Here is a 15430-nt window from a genome sequence, read left to right as displayed (position 1 = left end):
CCGAACCCCACCCCCACATCATTCTTGTCGGTTATTGGCTGGAACAGTTTGTTATGTTTCGTGGTGCGGGTCGCTCTGTTTGTTGCTCAGTTTGTTTTTGCTGCAGTTTGTGGAGCGTGGGCTGTCTGCAGAGACCATGTTTTTTTACAGTGTGTTCAGGGGACAGGCAGCTAGCGGATAGTGAGGAGATGTTTGCGGTATGTGAAAAAAAATGTTTTAGCCTAAAAAACGCGTGAGATCGCTTATAACACCTTTAAATTTGCTTACATTATATTTGAATAGCTGTGGTCTCCAACGTGGTGCCTGTGAGTTGCCCGCTAAACACATTCTATAAATAGCCTCAACTTGCCGTCGGGGTTCCAGACTTCGAATAAATGGTATAATTTTGCGACCTTTTCAACTAAACGTTTCAATTTGAACTTTTGCCTCTACAAAATTACCCAACTCTCTTTGATTGTATGCTGTCATTTGCGTTGCGTATGAGAAACATCAAATGGCAAACGCTTAAAAAGCGGAACAAAACTTGTTTGATCTGAGCAGCGCATTATCAGCTCGGCCCAAAAAACAGCGATCCCGGACAAAGCTGATCTCGATCACGCGAACATTATTACACAGAGCTGCGCGATCCACTGAGAAGCATTTCAATTCAGCGCAGAATTCTCTATCTCTATTATAAACCACAAATGACTATGTGATTTAAGCTTGTAAAAAGCCAGATGAAACAGCGCTGATATTCTCAACATATTGACGCAAAAAAACAAAACAAAAAAAAAAACCGGCGAAACATTGTTCCGAGAACAAACCAGTTAGAAGACATTACACACCAAAACCTATGAATTAACTATTAAAAATGCTGTTATATTAATACAGTTATGTATAAATGTATTAAATGTAATGCAGTAATGTTTTTGTTTAGAAGTTATGGCAGTTTATTATTTTTTTATTTTTTTCATTTATATTTATACTAAATGTTTGGGCTACTGTTTTTGATAACACGTACAATAGGTTTATAGAAAATCAACAAAAAAAACTAAAGAAACTAAACAAAAAAATAAATTTTCATAAGTTTTCAGGATTTTTTTTAAACGCTTTTAAGTCTGAACCAGAATATCAAGATATTTTATTATTTCCCATATGATGGTGAAAAGTAAAAAAGCTTCACCATGTTATGTATAATAAATATTGGAGTATAACAAATAAAAATTCCTTCTAGATGTAGCCCTTGCACACAAAAAGGTTGGAGATCCCTGGTATACAGTAGCCTAACTATATGTTTTATAATTACAAGTTTGTGTAATTTGGGTTACTGTAGCCAGTGACATTTCATTATTTGTATTTTATGGCATTGTACATTTTGTGTTTTTATTTGAAGGCTGAGGCTTCATTAATAAACACAACCCCAATTATCATCATTGGTTTTGAGATGTTACTTGCTGTGAATACCTGTCTGATAGGCTAAAGTATTGTGGCATAGTATCAGGACATCCTGGCTAGTGTCTGTCCCACACGGCTAGAGGCGAATGGCCGGATGATGGGCCTATTTGGGAGAAAGTCCAGGGCTGTTTTTTAGCCCCAGTCCGTCCCTGAACAGTAGTATTATATTTCCACTGTATATTAATATGGCACTTCTAATGTTGTCAGACGATACTCTACCAACCAATCAACGTTCTGCAGGGAGTCTAGCTCCACCCTTTAGTACCCAAAAAGTGGTACGGTACAGCATTTTGGTACCATTCACAACTTTTGACAGTGGAAATGCAAATAATTACGAACCGTACTGCACTGTACTGTACCGCTCAGTGGAAATGAGCCATTAGAAAGATTACGCAAAATGCGCATAGGCCTATTGTTTATTCGGCGACAAAACAAAAATGTTAATATGATGAACCTTTAAATTTAAATTGTAACAATATTTACATAAGTTACTTGTCAGGTATTGTTCAAAACAAGCATTAGGTGAATAGTTGCCGTTTAAATTGTTATGTATCATCCGTTCAAAGTACATTTTTACTTCATTTTATATTTGTACCGAATAACACATGATACTAAGAGAACACATGTGAGTTCAGGTTGTTGATAAAAAAATAAAATAAAAAAAACACCAATAATCTATAATAATCTATAGTGTAACCTTCTTAGAAAACGACGTTTATCTGAAAAGTGTTTCAACTGTCCCAGCTCTCCCCCACTATTCTTCCAAGAGTAAAACGCGATTCATATTAATTGCTATCGGCTCAATAGCATTTAGCAGTCTCTGTTCCAGTATGACACTTGAGATCGATTCACATTAATTCCCTTCACAGATCTTAAACTTTGACTTTTGACTTGAAGAGACAATCAAACGAACACAACATCGCTCAGGTCTGAATGAACTCAACATATTCTCCTCATGCTCGCTGCTGCTGCACTAAATGTTTATTTCAGAAGGAAGACGCCAGCAAAGACGCACAAGTATCGCTGTGATCGATGAAAACAATACAGAAATGAGCCTGTCGCTTAATCAAACTGTATAAAGTGTGTGTAAATATGAAAAATACCGTGAACTGCTCTCCTCACCTCAGAAGACTCGACGGTGAAACTCTCAATGGGGGAAGAGACGGCGCGAGCGAGCGGTGACGTCATCGGCCGCCAACTGTAGATGATCGGAGACGCGCCAATGGCAAGCCGTTTTAGCATTAAATACCCCTGGCTGTACTAGTGTAATTTAGTTTTGACTAGTAAAAAAATCTAATTCCAAATATCTTAATTAAAATTATAATGTAGGGTGAATAGTGGTAAAGTGGGACACTTTCTGATAATTTACTTTCTGCATAATGTTTTATTATGATCCAAATGCCCCTCATATGATACTATTCTAAATAGCTTAAGAGCTCTACTCTACTATACTGAATAAAAAAGAAAGAAACATTAAACACAGGATGGATGACTCTTCCTCAAACACACACTGACCCCAAACCACATTTTTCCAGGCGCTACTGTCAAACTGGGACACTTCAAACACATTAAATTGTTACTCAAATGTAGGCCCAATGAATTAAATACACAATAAAAATATAAACAACAACAAGAAAATAATAAAAATCACTTTTTTTAAGGAGGGATGCAAGTACAGCAGATTATTCCCTCCCTCACCTGTCCACAATATTTTGTATTGGGTTTAGTTTATTTCATATAAATTTAAAAAATTTAAATCTTCATAAACATTTCTCCTTGTAGGCTAATTTTGTTCCACACAGGCTAAGTTTCATTTCTTTTTGTTGAAAAGTTTTTTGCAAATATTGCAAATGTTTGCCATACAAGCTAGTATCCTCCATCTTTCTTTTTTTTTTTTTTTTTTTTGAATTGGCATTGTTTTTTTTAAATCAGTTTACAATCTTTGTTGAAATATGTAGCTAGCTAACTAAATTTATGAGGGGCATACAAAAAGGGAACTCAATTCCCCATTAGAATGACTTAAATGGCTGTCCCAGTTTGCCAGTAATACCCTGTCCCAGTTTGACAATACGCGATTGGCAAACTGGGACAGTGTCAAAATCACATAAAAAACAACAAAAAAAGATTCATATGAATGTGATTTTTACCAATTCTGATTCACCATTACATCCTATAACAAAATATATAACAATAACAAATGATCCATGAGTGTTTTAATTTTTATAAGCTTAACAATATTCACCTCAGAATGCTATGTCATTTTACTTTACCATCATGATTCACTGTAAGGTTGTTGAATATGGTGTGCCACACCCCCGTAAGTGATGTCATAGCCACAGAATCTATATTTTTTTATCACATACTTGCTTATGATGAGCTCAGTGTTGATTTTTAGCAATGGAATGATTTACATGTAAAGATAGAAATTAAAAAGCTTAACTGTCCCACTTTACCCATTGTCCCACTTTACCACTATTCACCCTATAATTGGATTATCTACATTGTGATTAAGACTAGTCAATATCAGGGGCGGCTGGCCAATAGAGGGCGTTCTGTTAGCGCCCCAAGCTGCGCGTGCCCGCCCACGCCCGTGATATCTCAATGTAAATTCATATACAGAAAATACATTTGAACATTGCATGGATCCTTCAAAATAAACAAATACAACTTTACACAATTACAAATGTATAACTCATATTAAATTCAACTGTAAATGTTTTAACGAAAAATATATCGTTCTAAACTCACAAGCATACCGCACGTGCAACTGCGGCCATTAATCAAATGCGTACTTCGATCAAACATACTCTTATAACATTTATAACCCAGATTGTTGATCTCTCAGTACAGAAAAGACAACAAATAAACTCATTATATACAGAAAATTCCTATACAACACTCAAGCACATTTACACACTTCTCTGAGGAGCAGATAAAAACGTACCTCTCGCCATGACATCCAGCGAAAGAGAGAGCGCGCACGCAAATTGCATCAGAATTACCCTCACGCATGACAACGCTTACGTAATAGTGCTTCCTTAATTTAGTGCAGAAATATTTATCAAGAATGAAACCAAAAACAATACAAAAAAAATTAAGAAATATACATGTATGAAGAATTGAAAACAACGCAAATTATTAAGTTTATGATCACATGACCATTGATAACTGTGCAACTTCCAAAACAAATGTTTTCAAAATAAGAGTCCCATAAAATAATACTGTTATTGATTAAATGATGTCAATAATCTAGTGTAACAACATACACTCGTCACATTCACCCCCACTGTTTTACGCTAGATTATTGGACAGGTCATCCACTTGACATATCGGTGATGTCATTTCACATAAACCACCTTAGGTTATACAGCTCTAAAGCCATCTTGTTTAAGATTCAGATAAATCAAGGGTAGCTAATCCCCAATCTACCATTCGAAAAACCATGCCATATACATAGTTTCAAATATGACGTACACCAATAAATCACTTTTCTTACACTAATTGTTTGTTTTAAACAACTTAATGTATGACAGATCATGCAAGATCATGCCACCTCTGACAGATCGACAGATGCACACTCAATCAAAAACACTTTGAAAAAATAAATATATATAAAAATAAATAAATCAAACTTCCAGAACAGGATTAACTCTTTGAGTTGACATTGTTTGAATCAATCTACTCACAGGTCTAATAAGTCTACCAAATCTTGTATATAATTTCTGCTGTTCACCAGGCTCACTTAAAGCATGACAAGAAACCGAATCACGTTCAGATGAACTCACAGAGATCTCTCGCACTACCACTGAAATGTCACCATCATGATCATTTACAGGCACGACAATTGGAGATACAGAGACTTCAGTCTGAATATCTGACCCAGATGATGTTCCAGCAATTGATGCGAGGCACAAAGACGCTGAAGGAGCAGACATTCTCTCAGAAATATCCTGACACTCCATTCCTTCAACCTGTTCAATTTGATTCCCCACGTCATGATCACAAATCTCATGCTCACCACTGTCAATCATGTCATCATTCAATTCGCCACAAGCAGTCCCTGCGACTTCATCTAGATTAGTAATCCATTGAGAAATTCGGTCTGTAGTATCACTCTTCTGACAGTCAGTATGTGACAAAACACAGTCTGAACTCAAATCACACTCTGAACTCACAGAATCATCCCAAGCAGGCAATGGTAAGAAGTTCACCGGCATCAACAGATTTCGATGAACAGTTTTGGTACGACCATTAACAGGGTGACGAATCTTGTACGTGTTCAACGAAAAGTTCTTACTGATCACAATATACACCGTGCTTTCCCAACGATCAGCTAATTTCCTCTTTCCCTTTTCTCCTTTGTTTGCCAGAAGGACCCGATCACCCAACTCCAATGAATGACCCTTGCACTTGCGATTATAATATTCAGCTTGTTTACTCTGCTGCTGATGCGCATTCAGTTGTGCAAGTGACATTGCCTCCCTTAAATCCTTCCCCAGAGACTGGACATATTTACTCACATCAACAGTCCCATCATCCAAAATTACACTCTCAAACAAAACATCTACAGGCAATCTCGGAGTACGGCCAAACATCAAAAAGAAAGGTGGGTAGCCAGTTGTCTCATGTCTAGTACAATTGTACGAAAAAGTCAGTGTGTTCAGCATCTGAGGCCAAACAGCTTTAGACCTTGGAGGCAGGGACCTTATCATGTCACCAAGAGTACGGTTAAACCTTTCAGTTTGACCGTTACCCATAGGATGATAGGGCGTGGTACGAGATTTGGTAACACTTGACAACTTCAACATTTCAGCAATCAAAGAACTTTCAAAATTTGCACCCTTGTCTGAATGGATTCGTCGTGGGAACCCATATACACAAAAAAAATTGTTCCACAGAACCCGGGCAACAGACTTCGCAGTTTGATTCGGACAGACATACGCACACGCAAGTTTTGTGAAGTGGTCGGTTACTACCAACACATCAACCGATTTGTTATTGACATCCTCAGCCGACCAGAAATCAATACAAACCAACTCAAGCGGCGCTGTAGTGGTTATTGACACAAGTGGAGCTCTGGCCTCAGGCTCAGGAGTCTTACTCAACACACATCTTTTACACTGCATCACGTACAGTTTAGTGTCTTTCTCCATAGAATACCAGTAAAATCTCTGCCTCGCTAGCCAAAGAGTGCGGTGCTGGCCCTGATGACCTGCGTCATCATGCACCCCTTTTAGGACCAAGCCTCTCAAAGCTGCTGGAACGACATACTGAAAAGTCTTTTTCTTGGTTGTCGGATTCTTAGACACGCGGTAAAGTATACCTAGCCTGATTGTGAATTTGCCCCATTGTCTGAGTGTTCGCACAGTTTCTTTTGACTCACTGACTTTCTCTCTCCTAGATGGTCGTCTACCTCGCTCCACAAAGAACCTCACCCTACTTATGACCGGATCATGACATTGCTTGTCAAGTAAATCTGCCTGGGTAAGTTTATCGAGTGAGCACTGCCCCGCATCCTCCAAACCCCTTAAATGCTGCACATAAGCCACTGCTCTAACAGCTGCTCCTTCCTCCCAGTGACGGTGAGAGCGGAGTACAGCTGACTTCTCTTCACAGGACACCCGCCCCCCAGCCAAACTCTGAACCATGTTAGTGACCTCATAACACTTCTGCGACCCAGATATTTTCTCCATAGCTACATTCTTTGTATGTTCACAGGACAAATGAAACATATCCTGAACCCGCTCAACCTCAAGTGCATCTGCTTCATGCCTCAAGATATCATAAGGCGTTCTGGTAAGTCTGTGCAAGATCTTGGGAGTAGCAAAAGGTTCCCGGCTCAAAGCATCAGCCACCACGTTTTTTGGTCCAGGAATGTACTGTATGTCAAATTCAAAAGGAGCCAACTTCGCAACCCACCTGTGCTCACAGGCATCAAGCTTTGGTTTGGTCAAAATATACTTGAGCGGGTTGTTATCCGTCCAAACCGTAAACCTATGCCCACGAAGCCAGTGGCTGAATTTATCGCATATGGCCCATTTCATCGCCAAAAATTCAAGCCTGTGCGCCGGATACTTAGACTGAGCATGATTAAGCGACTTTGATGCGAAAACAATTGGCCTTGCAACCGCACAACTCCCCTGAACTTGGGAGAGCACGGCCCCAAGCCCACTGGTTGAAGCATCGACCGACAGTAAAAATGGTTTAGAGAAATCAGGATGGGCAAGCAAAACTTTCTTTACCAGTGCAGCCTTCAAATTCTCAAATGCACCTATACATTCTTCTGTCCAATCATCAGGCGTGAGCTTCCGAACAGCCCCTGACCTTTTTCCAAGACCCCTCACTTTCCTAGGTCTCTTCTGGCCAGACATCAGCTGAAAAAGAGGCCTCGCAATCATGGAACAATTCTCAATGAAATGTTGATAGTAAACAACCATGCCCAAAAATGACCTGATTTTACCCACAGATGGAGTAACCCCATCAGCTTCCATCAAGTCTTCCTCTGACACATTCACAATGGCCTCTACCTTTGTTGGATCACTCGCCACACCTTCCTGTGAAACAATGTGACCCAAAAATTTCACAGATCTCCGCAAAAACTTACATTTGGAAGGTGACAGTTTCAAATTATGATCCTTGAGCCGTTGAAACACCATTTCCAGTCTCTGCAAGCTCTCCTCCTCAGTTTTACCAAAAACTAACAGGTCATCCAAGTAACAGAGCAAACTCAAGAAATTTTGATCACCGAAGATAGTCAGCATCATTCTCATGAACGTTGCAGGACTGTTGCACAGACCCTGCGGCAAGCGGTTGTACTCATGCAACCCAAGAGGAGAGCTGAAGGCTGTAAATTTCTTGTCCTCTTCATGTAAAGGGACGTTATAGTACCCAGACGTTAAATCCATGGTACTAAACATACCATTCCCCCCCCAGAGCTGCTAACACATCTGCTTGGTGAGGGAGAGGATGTGCATCCTTCACCGTACGAGCATTCAACCACCTAAAGTCAGTGCACAACCGCAAATCACCGTTCTTCTTCCAAACTAACACCAACGGTGATGCAAATTCACTGGAAGATTTCCTAATGATCTCCTTCTGTTCCATCTCATCAAGCGTCTCCCTCAACTTGTGATAGTGCGCTGGAGAAAGTCTACGGTAAGGCAGACGAAAAGGTTTATCATCTATCAAACGAATGCGATGACAGAACCCCTTCGCTTCGCCACAATCTAACGAATGCCTAGAGAAAACACACTCATATTTCTTTATCAGATCAACAAGCTTGTCCCTCCAGAAAGGCGACACCTCACAGTCGGTCACATTTAAGTCTTTGAGACCCAAGCCATCCAACTGAATGTCATTCCCCTGCCTAACACCAGACACAGAACTCCTTGCTGATAAACTACCACAAGAACTGCCACTGTGGATGGCCACATTCTGGAAAATCCTTTTCTCTGTCACTTGATCAAAATCTTCCAAAGCAATGCATGGGTAGACATCAGCCAATTTTGCATTTCTGCGCAGCACAATTTCAGAATTTGTCGGGTTTATCATTTTCACTGGGAGCCAACCGTCGCCCCACAAAGGCGAGATCACTCTACCAACAAGAACATTACGGTGGACGCAACGAGACGTACTCGGCTCAATCACAACTGTGCTGCCCACTGAAAGTTTCAATCCTGGTGGCAGCCGACCCCAAACAAGATGTTCACTCATAGGCTGCAGGACTACAGCAGACTTGGATTTTAAAGTGCCCACCATGTCAGGGATCTTACTACCCCTCCACCTCTCAATGCTTGACAGCATACGCAGAAATTGACAATCCTCACTTGAATTTGATTGGTCTGGTTTATCCAAAACTCTCCAGAACCCCTCATTCGACTTCATTTCTCTAATCAGTGGTTTCAACACATTGGTTCCGATAATAAGCTGGTCTACCTGCCCACTGACAATAAGGACTGGGACACTAAAACTGAACCCATACACCTCAATTTTCAGATCACACATACCTTCAGGACAAGTCTGCTTCCCACCACACCCAACCAGGACAATGTCTGATGGGGAAAAGAACTCCTGATCCAGGACTCCAGCTTCTAACAGTTGAGGTACCATGTCAGCACTCAATGTAGTCGCCATAGAGCCACTGTCCAGCATCCCCCTCAAACGAACTTTGTCCTGTACTAAAACACTTGTATAAAACAGACTGTCATTTTGTGCAGAACGAATGGTATTTTGAAAAATCACAGTTTTGTCTTCGCTTACATTCTCACAATAAAATGAATAGACAGACTCAACATCAGTATTCCAGGAGGAACTCTCATTTTGCCCCACATTGCCCTCCCCCCAATGTAGGCGTTCTAGTTTCCCTGCGGCGCATCATCTCCTCGTCTGCCAGTGCCTTCCCTTGGCCCGGTCATCTCACAATTGAAACTCCTGTGCCCAGACAAAAAACACTTAACCCTCTGAGGTCGACAAACGCGCCCACGCGTTTTGCTGGATTTTTTTCAGTTCAGTTCAAAAGAAATTAATTTTGCTCTGTTGACTTTGATATTACAAGCAAGTTTCATACATCAATCGATTCTGTTAAATGTGTATTATTTTTGTGTATACTCACAATAAAAACAAAGTGTTGTGCTTTTTGCCAAATAAAGAAAAATAAACGTGATAAGAGTTCTGCCTTCTCTCTGTCAGTGAAGACCATTCTGAAACGCGTCCGAAAATGAACAATAACTCAACGAATACTGAGTCAAACAGGCATACAGTCACACAGGCATGAAGCTTGAATTCTCTTCTTTAAAATGAGGTAATTTATATAAAAAAAAAATATTCTCATCTTGTGAAATCTGTGTTAAAAGAGAGCGATTCCAGTCGAGCTCATTAGAGCTCATTCAAAGGTAATGTGACTCCGCCCACGGAGAGCGCGCGCTATTCAAACGCAAATTACTGAGGCAAACCTGTGAACGCCCCCATATCAGCTCGAGAAAACACAAGTTTAATCATATCATTGTAGCCTACGTGTTTACACCATCTGGCAGCGCTGTGAGGAATAATAATAACGGAAAATCTACCTCAGAGTGCGGGTATTGCAGGAGAGAGGATCCGAATATGTAGTAAGTTTTTTTTCCTTCTCAAGTTAATCGCGTTTCTGTGAATGAATGAACGGCAGCCGCAGAGATGCGCGCTGTTTATCACAGCTCGCAAAAAGACAGTTTAAATTTAAATTGCGTCTCTGTGTGAATGAATGATGATGTTTTAGCAAACTGTATTGCTATACTGAGATGAGTAAACTGAAAATTAACATTTATATGCCCTAATATTTCATAAAAACAACGTTACAGTCAGGCGTTTCTGTTTGTGAATGAATGTTTCGGTTTTAGCAAACTGTATTGCTATACTGAGTAAAAATCGACTGAAATGTTGAAATAAAATGTATTTGTATAAGCAACGTATTAAACTGCAAATTAACATTTATATTTCTTATAATAAAAACGAAAGACCTATGTTACAGACATATGAAAGACAACATTTCGTTGATTAGTTTTGGATAGATTATACATTTTTACTGTAAAATATCTGCCAACTCAAATAAGCCAATATTTGTTTGCCAATATTTGCTCATGTTAAATATAGTATGTTTTGTCAAAAATAAAGTAATCAAATAATCAATCAAATCCTTAACTTTGAAATATGTATGATAAAATGTATACTTTAGTTTTTACAAAGAAAGATTACACTTGAATTGTTGTTGTAATTGTAACCTTTTTAATAAAAAAATATATTTACAAGGTAGATGTAAACAAACTATTAAAAGGTAATAAGGTAATAAGCCTTTTCTTTAAATAATTTTTATTGTGTTTTATTAGTGACAAATTTGGGGAGAGGATAAATATTCCAAAACTGAAAATACAGTATGAGAATTAACTGCACAATTACTAGACATGTTTTCCTTGGATATTATAGGCCAAATTGCAAGCACACTATGTGGAAAAATAAAAAATAATTGAGATGCTTCCAACTGTTGCTCTTGCATTCTTGTGGCTCAGTGACTCACCTGAATGAAAGGGTCATTAAGTATGCAGGCCCCATGTGAACCACTAAATATGCATGATCGTTGACGCCCACTCCGCATATTGCCTTTCCAAACAGAAAGTGCTTTGCAAAATTCAAATCAATGTATTGTGTTATGTGAATGATAAGGGCAGGATGATTTTCACATCATTTTGAAGAAAAAACACTAGGCAATGACATCTATTAGACAAAAGTCTTATTGGCACATATTTAGTATGTGTTTTATGGCCTTATTTCAGAAACTTTAGTTTTTAGTTTTTTCAATAACCACGCATAAACATTATTCTCTCAAAAATGCAGACATGTACATTCTTGTTGCTCACATATTATGGTAGCCCTGTTTGTGCTAAATAGTGTGTAATTTTTTTTTGCCATTAATATGTTTATAAGCAACTGAAAAAAGCACAAATGTCAGGGCATGTCAGAACATCTCAAGGACCCCAAAAACCCCTCAGACCTCAGAGGGTTAAAGCAGAGATTGTACATCTTGCAATGAGCAGTAGTGCTGTGATCTTTGCTGCCACAAACTCTACATTCACGACCCTGTTTGTTAGGATTCTTGGACCAACCACCACGCACAGATTGGGCATTGCACACAAGAGCCTTCTCCAACATGGTCAAGACCTTGTCCAGAGTGCTGTTGTCAGTTACTGGTGTGGCAGTTTCTGACTGAGAAGACGACACAGAAGATGATTCACTGCTAGGCTCAAATACTTTGGCTGTTTGTTGGCACGTAACTCGCTTAGTGGCTTTCTGTTCCCTTAGCATCTCATCTAATCGCTCTTGGACCTCAGACGCAGTCCATGACTGTGCAGATTTGCTTTTGAACACTAAAGAGAGTTCCTTATCAGGACAATGTCGAATAAACATTACAGCCAGTTCTTTGCTCCGATTTTCCAAGGTTCTGCCCTCCTCCCTAAGGCTCCGCTCAGCCACCTCAGCTGCTTTGTTTAACCTTATCCAATAGTCCAAAGGGCTTTCATTGGGATAAGGTTTCACAGAGTAAAAATCAGCTAAAGGCATCCCTGAGCTACTGGAATCACTGAAATGATGTCTCAAGACTGTGAAAACCGCGTCTACAGTCGGGGTTACCAGTCTATTACTCAGCCAGACTTTTATGATATCCCTGGCCCTCCCCATTAGTCTGTTCATCACTTCCTCAACTCTGTCAGAATCTGCCACTTCTTTTTTGTTAAGATACACTCGCATCAATTCTTCCCACTCCATCATGGAGCACTTATCTGTACCATCTCCACGATAATACGGCGGTGAGGAAACTTCAGACTTCAGTACCAAATTTAACTTGGAAGCATCTATAATAGTTGCATTCGATACTTTTGTGTCAGAAATGTCAGTGGCATCTGCAAAACGACCACTAGATGGCAAACTTGAACGTCCAGTCTGCAACAGAGTGTCCCTGATGGCTTCGCCAATTTCAGAACCAATTTGTCTAACGAGGTCACTCATTTCATTTGTAAGTCCTGATTCAACATTAGTATACTCTGGTTTGACCGGTTTTGCGATGGGACTACAGCCCATGTCTGGCCTAGTATCACCCGATGATCTAACTGTTTTACCCCTCCCCGTGCTTGTATACTCAGGCCCCATCAACTGGAAATCTCTGTCCGGTGTGGCCAGTAATACACCTCTTCCTCTACCAGCCATCATTACACTTTGATCAAGTGCTAACCTTTACTCGTTTGCCACCCCTATCACCCTCAATTTCTCAATACACTTTGAAATAACTTTGAAAAATAACTGAATTTGAAAAATTTAAATGAAGTTAAATATCTATCACTTCATCTCTGAAATAATTTTCCCTTAAAAAAGCATTTAAAAAAAAACGAAAAAATAAATAAAATAAAAATGAACCAATTTCAAACAAGTCACTCACTAATTAAATACTCCAACCATGCAGAAAATCCACGACGATGACACAGTCCCCGCAGACGATGCAGAATATTCACGACGACAGTCCCAGCGGAAGATGCAGATTATTCAGGACGACGACGACAGTCCCAGCAGACGATGCAGATTATTCAGGACGACGACGACAGTCCCAGCAGACGATGCAGATTATTCAGGACGACGACGACAGTCCCAGCAGACGATGCAGATTATTCAGGACGACCACGACAGTCCCAGCAGACGATGCAGATTATTCAGGACGACCACGACAGTCCCAGCAGACGATGCAGATTATTCAGGACGACCACGACAGTCCCAGCAGACGATGCAGATTATTCAGGACGACGACGACAGTCCCAGCAGACGATGCAGATTATTCAGGACGACGACGACAGTCCCAGCAGACGATGCAGATTATTCAGGACGACAGTCCCAGCGGAAGATGCAGATTATTCAGGACGACGACGACAGTCCCAGCAGACGATGCAGATTATTCAGGACGACGACGACAGTCCCAGCAGACGATGCAGATTATTCAGGACGACGACGACAGTCCCAGCAGACGATGCAGATCATTCAGGACGACCACGACCGTCCCAGCAGACGATGCACGCTTGCAGCATCCCAGGTGGTCAGCAATCAGCGAACCAAACGACGGGTCACCGGCACCAATTTGTAGTGGGTTTTCTTCTGCGTTGTGTTTGATTTTAAAGAAAGAGATCCCACACAATGATGTACTTTGGTTTTTTTTCTCTTTACTCTCAGCCTCTGTGTCAAAAGAAATAACAGACACGATCACACTTAAGCAAAGGTAATTGGCATTTCTGGTCTAGCCGTGCCTCTCGCCATGACATCCAGCGAAAGAGAGCGCACTTAACAATTATAGAAATAAATTCAATAATAATAAAAGAAAAGAAGAAAATAAATATAGAAAAAAATAACAATAATGAATGATCCATCAACATACCTGTGTCAAAAGAAATAACAGACACGATCACACTTAAGCAAAGGTAATTGGCATTTCTGGTCTAGCCGTGCCTGTCAATCAACACATGATATCTCAATGTAAATTCATATACAGAAAATACATTTGAACATTGCATGGATCCTTCAAAATAAACAAATACAACTTTACACAATTACAAATGTATAACTCATATTAAATTTAACTGTAAATGTTTTAACGAAAAATATATCGTTCTAAACTCACAAGCATACCGCACGTGCAACTGCGGCCATTAATCAAATGCGTACTTCGATCAAACATACTCTTATAACATTTATAACCCAGATTGTTGATCTCTCAGTACAGAAAAGACAACAAATAAACTCATTATATACAGAAAATTCCTATACAACACTCAAGCACATTTACACACTTCTCTGAGGAGCAGATAAAAACGTACCTCTCGCCATGACATCCAGCGAAAGAGAGAGCGCGCACGCAAATTGCATCAGCATTACCCTCACGCATGACGATGCTTACGTAATAGTGCTTCCTTAATTTAGTGCAGAAATATTTATCAAGAATGAAACCAAAAACAATACAAAAAAAATAAGAAATATACATGTATGAAGAATTGAAAACAACGCAAATTATTAAGTTTATGATCACATGACCATTGATAACTGTGCAACTTCCAAAACAAATGTTTTCAAAATAAGAGTCCCATAAAATAATACTGTTATTGATTAAATGATGTCAATAATCTAGTGTAACAACATACACTCGTCACATTAATACTACCTCATCTTAAAATATGATTTAAACCGAGCATGCATTTCTCTCAGGTTAAATGCTGTAAATACATGACATACGATCAAACCTCATCTTTTGCGGTCAAAACTTTCTGCATTTAAGCAGCGTGTATAGGCCATATGACAGGTCTCGTACAGATTGCTGCCTCAGCAAATCGCGCTATACTGCCGTTCTCGACAATGTACGTTACCTTTGTAAAAGTAGGGATTTAAGTTCTAAGCACTTACTAGCATGAAGAACAAATATAGACACAGGCTGAGCATG

At 39.7% G+C, this 15430-nt stretch overlaps 1 protein-coding gene across 1 annotated transcript in view; it reads right to left on the bottom strand.

Annotated features, from left to right (window-relative positions):
* LOC309494315 (uncharacterized protein) overlaps positions 1–2588 on the bottom strand; it is a 28915-nt gene extending 26327 nt beyond the window's left edge. The window contains exon 1 of the mRNA XM_082163594.1: positions 2538–2588. The gene's annotated coding sequence lies outside the window, so the exon portion shown is untranslated. The remainder of the gene's footprint in view (positions 1–2537) is intronic.
* Positions 2589–15430: the final 12842 nt, after the last annotated feature.

Source organism: Leuciscus leuciscus (assembly GCF_965113295.1).
Source record: "Leuciscus leuciscus genome assembly, chromosome: 1".
Lineage (NCBI taxonomy): Eukaryota > Metazoa > Chordata > Actinopteri > Cypriniformes > Leuciscidae > Leuciscus > Leuciscus leuciscus.
The sequence above is the reverse complement of the archived record's forward strand: the minus strand, read 5'-3'. Positions and strand labels throughout refer to the sequence as shown.